This window comes from Mus caroli, chromosome 12 (genome assembly GCF_900094665.2).
Source record: "Mus caroli chromosome 12, CAROLI_EIJ_v1.1, whole genome shotgun sequence".
Classification (NCBI taxonomy): Eukaryota; Metazoa; Chordata; class Mammalia; order Rodentia; family Muridae; genus Mus; species Mus caroli.
Genome location: NC_034581.1, coordinates 3,141,018 through 3,150,396, shown reverse-complemented (window position 1 = coordinate 3,150,396; position 9,379 = coordinate 3,141,018). Strand labels below are relative to the sequence as shown.

Here is a 9,379-nt window from a genome sequence, read left to right as displayed (position 1 = left end):
GCTGTCCTGGAACTCACTTTGTAGACCAGGCTGGCCTCGAACTCAGAAATCCGCCTGCCTCTGCCTCCCGAGTGCTGGGATTAAAGGCGTGAGCCACCACGCCCGGCCTAGAATTTTTTTTTAATTCTACTGCACTTCTCCATCTTCTTCATACCCTGCTTCTCTATGTCTCCATCAAGACACACTGTTGGTAATATATATCCCAACTTCCTTACCAATGTACAATCCCATGGGCCAGAGTTTCTCCGTGAATATAGTGACAAGCCTTGGGAGAAAATTGTCTTACATTTACCATTTGACAGGTAAATCACAGACATTCTCAGCAGGAAGAAAGGAAAAGGCAATACTGTCTAGATATATGTGAGCAAAGAGACAACAGGGAAGCATGGAGCAGCAGCATGTCTTATGTTTACACTTGAATTCAGTGAAGGAAGGGTGGTATACAACTTACCACAGCTGGACATGGAGTCTCAACTTTGGACATCCGAAGTTAAGGGCAAAGTCTAAATTCAATACTGGCAAAATGAGCCAGGAGAGGAGAAATTACATTTCAATAGCTCCTAAATGAGCTATGAAACATAGGTTTGGACTTTGTGCATTAATGAGATAGAAGGGGAAAAAAAAGAAAGAAAGGAAAAGGGAATAAGGGAAAGAAAGTCTCAGACGTTTGATATAAGCTTGATATATTGCATACTATATTCCTCTTGTATAGCTATCTCCAGAATTATTATCAAGAATATCTCCTCTAAAGACTTACACAAAGGCCAATCTCATATGATTAGCAATTTTCTATGTTATCAATTAGGTTTCTACCTTTTTTTTTCATTATTAAAATTGTCCTAGCTTTCTTGGAACATACTTAAGGAAACAAATGCTATCTATTCTTTGGGCTGTTTTGGAACTCATAGAATGCCAATCTGTAAGCTGATTTGCACCTTTCCTAAATCTGCCATTCTGTGAATAGTCTCCCCAGCCTTTATTGCTTGTGAGCCAATTATGGTGCCATGTGAAGACAACTGCATGAAATAAGCACTTGGATAATATCCATAAAAGAATGGAAAATATCAGTGTTAAATAAATTTCATAAGAGAAAGAGTTTAAATGTAGAAATCTTTCTATCCTCTAAATCACCAGCATGTGACTGAGAAAGAGAATATAAGGAACTCACCTTCTTATTCACTGGTTAGTCCAAAGCTCTATAAACACAGTGTGACCCAGGATGTCTCTTCCCATCTTCCTGATTTCTTGGCTGTTACAAGTTACCGAACTTTACCATATTTGATTTTCTTTTCTATAAATAGGCATGAGTAGAGAATGAACACAAATGATATGAAACTGAAATTCTAGTTGTATGTGATAAAATAACTATTTCTTACTTCTTGAACCATTTCTACTTCCTTACCCATTAAGATGAGCTATGTATGTATGCTTATCAGAGAGCTCAGAGAAAAAGTTCTGCTTTTGCATGTAGAAAATCAAATTCAAACTCAGCCAGAACTCTAACCTAGCCTAACTGAATATCAGGTGAGAGCAGGGTTTTTAGGGAAGCTCCCAAATAGGTTTTAAGGTCTGTGTGCAATTTTAACAGATTTATTCTCTCAATAATTTTGTGAAATGTATTCAACCAGCAGTGAGAGCTTTAAAGTATGATTATCTGTACATTTATTGTTAAAAGATAATTATTATACTTTATTATAGTTATGTATATATACAAAGTATGTGTGGTGTGTGTGTGTGCATGTGTGTGTGTGTGTGTGTGTGTGCATGTGTGTGTGAGTATAGGTGTCCTTAGAGTCCACAGAGGATATTAGATCCCCTGAAACTGGACATACATGCAGTTGTCAGGCTCCCAACATAGCTGCTAAGAATGAATTTGGGTCCTATGTAAGAAAGTGCTCTTACTCCTGAGCCATCTCACAAGAACTAAATTTAATTTTGAAGTAAGAAAAAAATAAAAAATCTGAAATCAAAGGCATTAAAGGTATTAGACTAGTATAGCCCCAGGAGTGTAGGTATTAGACTAAATTCCTAAAACAGAGTTAGGATAGTAGGTACTTTTTTCTAAGTAGTTTAAAAGTAGCATCCTTCTACGTTAGGGCTTAACTATCAGGGTCAAAGTGAGAGGAAGGAAAGAAAAATCACAGCTTCTTAAGGATTCAAACTAAAGCAGATTCTATGCTCTCCTTGGCCTTGTAAAAGGTAAGTCCAACAAACCTAGGCTGACAAAGTCAGAATGAGTGGGAAGTCTTCTGAGGGCTTTAGTAGGCTTGTATGAGGTGATATTTGCACTAGATCTCAAAGGTTATCTGTGTAGCTTTCAGGTCACTGTGTCCTGCCTGATACCGTCTCATTCATTCCTTTTTTTGTTCCTGCTTCTCCTACATTATCAGCATCTCACCATCAGCCCTCAGAGCAGTATGATAGCTGTGCATATCTAACCTTCAGTAGGCATGTGCATGCTTTAAAGGTTTTATTTTTGACTCTGTGTTGTAGAAAATAAGCAAACCTGGGTTCAGAAGACATGCCAACAAATAATTTAGTAGCACTTCTAAGCATCCAAATTAAAACAATAGTATTTTATTATTTTCCTATTTTACCTAATTGTTATCTTTAATTTAGCTATTCTTTCTGGAAAGAAAATGAGTTTGTATAATATAAATCAGACTTATTGCCATTTTCTGATTAAAATCTATATACTTTCTTGAATAGGCTCAAATAAATCTGAGCTTATTAGTAGACTTTACAAGCAATGTATATATAAGCTGATGGTTCCTTCTCCTTCCCGTCTTCCTTAGTATCAGTTGGAAAGTTCCAGTAAGAAAAGCCCCCTCCATGCAGACAGAACATCTTGCAGGTAAGTGAGTCAAAAACTTGCGTATAGGAATTCCTCAGCCTGAAATTCCTACATATATACAAGGGCCTGTATCCTTCAGCCAAAAACATCCTGTCTACCTCTTTACCTCCTAGAAAAATCTCCCTTGATCACGTCAGCTGACTCTTTGACATAGTTTATTTTACAGAAGTACCATAGTGAGAGTTACTATTCCCTTGACCAAACGAAATAACCAAAAGCAAACTGGGGAGGAAAGGGTTTATTCAGCCTATGCTTTCCATATTACTGTTCATCACTGAAGGGAGTCAGAGGAGGAACTCAAACAGAGCAGGAACCTGGAGGCAGGAGCTGATGTAGAGGCCATAGAGGGGTACTGCTTATTGGCTTGCTCCCTGGAGGCAGGAGCTGATGTAGAGGCCATAGAGGGGTACTGCTTATTGGCTTGCTCCCCCTGGTTTTCTCAGCCTTTCTTATAAAACCCAGGACAACCAGCAGGGGTTGCCTCTACCCACAGTGAGCTTGCCTACAGCTCAATGTTATGGGGGCATTTTCTCAACTACAGTTCTCACTTCTCAGATGACTCTAGACTGACATAAAATTAGCCAACATGATGGACCCCTTGTCAACTAGGCACACAAATATTTCTATCAAGACATAATCTCTCTTTTTTTTGTTCACCCTCACAAACCCAGATTAATAAATATCACAAATATAAAACAGACTATAAACTTAAATTTCCTTAGCTTTAATAATTCAAACATTTAAAAAGTTAAGTCTCTTAAAAACCCAAAGTCTTTTAAAATCTAAACACTCAAAGTAAACAAATAAAATCCGAATATCTTTGAAAATTCCAAAATCTCTCAACTGTGGGCTCCTGTAAATTTAAAAATAAGCTCTTCCAAGAGGGAAGAGCCAGGGTGCAGTCACAATCTGAACAAAGCAAAAAGGAAACTCCAACAGGGCAAAAACCTCAGTGAACAATTATCTATGATGTACTCCTGATTTCTAGGGCTCCTCTAAAGGGCTTATATCACTTTTTAGGTTCCACTCTGCAGTACACACAACTTCATCTAGGCTCTACTGGCTGGCTCCACTCCACTGCTGCTGCTGTTACTGCTGGTCAGGTAGATAGTACTGGTATTTCTAAAATGCTAGGGTCTTCTGCTGCAGCTTGGCTGAGCTCTTCCCAGTAACCTCCTCTGGGGTCTCTCTTCACAGTACCAAGTCTTAGGTTCTCACCAAGACACTTTCAATCCTGGAGCTTCAACTGCCACTGAGGCTGCATCTTCACCAATGGCCTCTTATGGCTTCTCAGTGTCACACCTCACTTGCTTTGCATGCCCTGACAGCAGACATGTTCATGCCATCAAATCCAGTACCACCTGGGTGTCTCTTAAACTACCAAGTTCAGCTGCTAGCGGGTGAGGATCTACCATGGTTGCCTCTGACCACAGCTTCTGTGACACTCTCAGGAAAACACCTCCCAGAAGACTTGACCTCAGTGATGCCAGTCTCTTCTTAATTACTGCTAATTTCTCTGCTCCAGCCAACCAGCATCAATTATCCCAGGAAAGGAAGGATTTCACTTCAGTGGTTCTGGTCTTTTGTTAATAAATGTTGACTCTTCAGCCCCAGTTGACCAGAACCACAGAATCTTAATTAAAAATAACAGATATGCAAGAGCCCCGATAGTCTTTAACTTTCAAACTTCCCTCTAGAATTTCACAAGAGAAGCCTGTATTGTTTACATTTCTCTCTACATTCTTACCCTTGCAAGCTTCCACAGAACAGCTCACCAAGCCTTGAGCACTCGTTAGCTTTTCTTCCACAAAGTTCCAAAGTCCTTTCATACTTCTACAAAAAAATCATGGACAGATCTGTCACAGCAAAACCTCATTATCCTGGTACTAATTTCAGTCCCAGTTAGGGTTACTGCTGCTGTGATGAAACAACATGGCCAAATGCAAGTTGGGGAGGAAAAGGTTAATTTGGCCTACACTTCATATAACCAAAGGGACTCAGGGCAGGAAAGCAAAGAAGTCTGGAACCAGAGCAGGAGCTGATGCAAAGGGCAGTGGAGGGATGCTGCTGACAAGGTTGCTGCCCTAGGCTTGCTCAGCCTGCTTTCTATTTATAAAACATAGGACCAAAAGCTCAAGGGGGGCACCACCCACAATGGACTGGGCCCTCCCCCACGATCTCTAATTAACTAACTACTCTTCAGGCTTGAGCACAGCCCAATCTTATGGAAGCATTTACACATTTGGGGTCCTCTCCTCTCAGATGACTCTAGGCTGTGTAAGTTGACATAAAATGAACCAGCACAATACATGGCCTACTCATTTTTGTGTTTGTTTTCTTGCTTAGTGTATATCTCTTGCAATCAGAAAGAAATCTGGTAAAAGAGAGATGTAGTCTGTTCACTCACCACCCTCAATCTGGGCCTTCAAAACAATCCCCAGCATAGTGGTTGCTCATTTACTGTCTTTGCAAGGAAGGAATAAAGGAATGAATAATTCATTGCCTGCTCAAATCCCTCTCAAACTTACTTGTCCTCATCTTAACCAAATGCTTTTTACATTTTGCTGTGAGAGAGGTATTGATGAGGAGCTCAGTTGTTCTCTGTTTTTATTCAGTTTTCACTACACCATACTTCATTTTCTTCACTTAGTTGATATTTAGATTTCTAAAATATTTTCCTACAGCTGGATACTTGAGCCCTAGGGAAACACCCGGTTCCCTCTTTTGCCTCAAAGCTCTGCTTGGTACTCACTGATCCCCTACAAGATTCATTGAATAGGCTAAGAACACTATTATAGGCTGTATTTTTAAAAAGCCCTGACCTTATTTTAATAAAAATATTTTGGTATGTTTATATATAACATTTGTAAAATACAGTATGATGTGTATTATAACTTCTGAAGATGTAAATAAAACAATCTATGATATGTTTTTACTGGTATACTATATATATATATACATACATATATATGTATATGATGGAGATGTAGCAAGGGAAGGGAAAATGATGTTACTGTACTAATATATGAAGCTCTCAAGTCAATTAAAATTTATATTAAAAATGAACAAATGGCTGAGAGAGGAGTTTACAAGTAAGTGAATAAATGCATAAATGGATGAATAAAAGAGAAAAGGATCTTCATCCAGGATCTACAACAAAAGATCAGACACTGAATTTTGTAATTATACGTTTAACCTAACATGTATTTTGCTGGCCTTTCTTCTAAAATATATTAAATGTTTTCACTGAGGCTTTACATATAGACTATTACTTACTTATCTGCATAAAATAATGCAAGGATCTAGAAGTAAAAACTGATGGGAAAAAGAAAGACTAGTATTAAAATATTTTGATTCAATTATATTCCCCAATAAGAGTTTTGAAGAGATTATGAAAGTAAGCATGATGCTCACCAGCAAAGCATACTTGTGTGTACACATCATAGGCCAGATATTCTTCATCACAGTGAATAAACAGCAGCTCTTCATGGCTATGCTCATTCATCTCCATCCTAAAACATTCACCAACGTAAGAGAACTATTTTATGTGAAGGGAAAAAGAAAATATGTAAGTCATTCTGCAATTGATAATTCAGCTCTAATCAACCTACAAGGATAAGAGTGATAGAAAGTCAATCTTTTCCATTTATTTTGTGTATTTTGCCTACTTGTACGCCTATGGACTGCTAGCATGTCAGGTGCCTGTCAATGCCAAAACTGGCACTTGGATTCCCTGGAACTAGTTACAGATAGTTCTGAGCCACCATGAGGCTATAGGGAAGTGAACCTGCATCCTCCTGGAAAATGCATCTTTAAAGATAAGGATCCTGATACCCACGATTCAATTCACAGATCATATGAAGCCCAAGAAGGAAGACCAAAGTGTGGATGCTTCAGTGATTCTTAGAGGGGGAACAAAATACTCACAGGAGGATATATGGAGACAAAGTGTGGAGCAGAGACTGAAGGAAAGGTCATTCAGAGACTGCCCTACCTAGGGATCCATCCCATATACAATCACCAAACCCAAACGCTATTGTGGATACTGGCAAGTACTTGCTGACTGGAGCCTGATATGACTGTCTCCTGAGAGGCTCTGTCAGAGCCTGACAAATAGAGTTGGATGCTCTCAGCCAAGGATTGGACTGAGCGGGAGTCCCTGATGGGGGAATTGGAGAAGGGATTGAAGGAGCTGAGGGGGTTCGCAGCCTTATGGGGGGAGCAACAGTGTCATCCGGTCAGACCTCCTGGAGCTTCCTGGGTCTGGATCACCAACCAAAGAGTATACATTGAGGGACCCATGGCTCCAACCGCATGTGTGGTAGAGGATGGCCTTGTTGGACATCAGTGGGAGGAGTGGCCCTTGGGCCTGAAGATGTTCGATGACCCAGTGTAGGGGGATGCCAGAGCGGGAAGATTGGAGTGGGTGGGTGGGTAAGTAAGAAGCAGGGGGAAGGGATTTCCAAAGGGGAAAACTGGAAATGGGAAAACATTTGAAATGTAAATATTCAATAAAGATCATATATATATATATATATATATATATATATATATATATATATATATATATTCCTGTCTTTAGACTATACCACAGAATGTACTTCAGATACAAAAGGGAGCTAATATGGAAGTAAACATGTAAGTCAGTATGCAAATGAACAACGTATACAGAAAGATAATTTCTACCAAAGAGAAATAGAGTATTTTGACAAACTCACAGAGGGAGATTTGCCCTCATAGGGAATCAAATTAAAATTTGTACAGCAATGTTTTATACTTTTCAATCCAACATATTTGCAATGCTGTAAATTAGTACACACCGCAATTTCAGTTGGCATAAAAGAAAAATGGGCTTATTTATATTAAGGTAAATGATCGTAAGTTACCTGGAAGTCCTCTTACAGAGATCTGTGTCAATACCTGTTTTCAATGTGTTAACTAATCCCCTAAAGCCACCACCTTCCCTCTGACTTCTTGACTTGTATGCTTTCCTATTACCTGTGTGGTAATGCCATAGTAGGCATTTATAGTTTCTTTCTGAGTTAGCTCAAGTTTCATTTCTGAGCCCCTCTGTCTCAATTTGGGTAGTGTTGCAGGAGGTGATGTCTGATGGTTTTGAAAATGAGGAATTTTGTATGTAAGGAAGAAACAGACATGGAAATACAGGATATTGTAAGTAACACACATTTATACTGGTAGAAAATGGGGTGTGGTTTAACCTGGGAAATGGCACTTTGACCTTTAGGGTAATGTAATTGTGAATTGCAGAAGAGCAAGGTGAGAGCTACTGACAGCAGAGGAGTAGAGGAGATAGTAAGGAAAGCAAGGGTGTCTGCTGTGATAAGGCTGCAAAGATGAAATGATGAATGGGAAGATCTGGGTCCAAATGCTGATGCCCAGTGGAGCGAGGGGAAGACTTTATGGGGGAAGAGAATTGCTTGAATCAATCTGAAAAGGCTGGCACTCTTCTAATTAAAAAATAAGACAGGCCTGGCTCTTCTAGATGCCAGGTCAACCCAGCCTCAATGTATAAAATGAGGGGGGGGGGAGGAAGGGTTAAAGAAACCACAGAAAAAGTTTATATAGGCAAGGATGTGGGTTGGATTAAAGTTAATTAAGAGTGCTTACATACAGTTACATATGCAAACACACACATAGCTCAGAACCTTGGTAGATTTCTCCTCTTTCTGAACCTCAGGCTTGTTGTGAATTGAGCTCTTCATACATGGGAGCACACATGAACTTAGCTCACATAAGAACTCTGCATATATTGTACTTTTGTTACATCTAACCATCTGTGTCCAATACCAAAATGTTCCACCATAAAAACTCTCTTTAGTGTTTTAAGGTTGCCTTCTTTATTTGTCTGGATACATCAGTTTTCAATTTCTTAACTTTAACCCTTCAAGGTAGTCTTCATGCCCAGGAGTAATGGGCCAACAGAAAATGGACTCTATGTTGTGTGTGTGCGCGTGTGCGCGCGCGCGCGCGCGTGTGTGTGTGTGTGTGTTTATATTAATTTTTGAGAGAGAGAGAGAGAGAGAGAATGCTTGAAATTGGGTGAGGAAGAAACTAGAGAGGATGTGGGAGAAGTAGGGGGAAGGGAAAGAATACAAACAAAATATACCATATAAAAATAATTTTAAAAATCCTGGAAAGAAAAAATAAACTTCTGAAAGAATGCTTATAAAATACTAACTTTATACAGCAAATAAAATTGATAATGTTATGCTCTATATCTAAAATAAGAGATTATTTTAATATATAGATAGAAACTAGTGACTTGCATGTCTCTAGAATTTACATGAATGGTATCATGCTACATTTTCACATTCTTTAAGCTTTTTATCATTGTAGTCTGTGTTCTTGGAATGAATCCATGACAATTACAAAACTATGTTTCTTATAACAAAAGTATATCCTAGGACATAAATATTGTACTTTTATATTCATGTTTCAGCCCTTTCCTATAAAATATCACACTATGAATATAGTACTGAAATTCCAGGTAGAAACATATTCAAT

The 9,379-nt window shown here is 38.8% G+C and overlaps 1 long non-coding RNA gene across 1 annotated transcript; it reads right to left on the bottom strand.

The window, feature by feature from the left end:
• Positions 1 to 1,205: 1,205 nt before the first annotated feature.
• LOC115032783 lies at positions 1,206 to 6,357 on the bottom strand. Its single transcript, XR_003838409.1, has 3 exons — positions 6,269 to 6,357; positions 4,602 to 4,687; positions 1,206 to 1,291 (listed from the first exon to the last, which is right to left on the bottom strand). It is a non-coding gene; the product is annotated as an uncharacterized LOC115032783 (long non-coding RNA).
• Between the last annotated feature and the right edge of the window lie 3,022 nt (positions 6,358 to 9,379).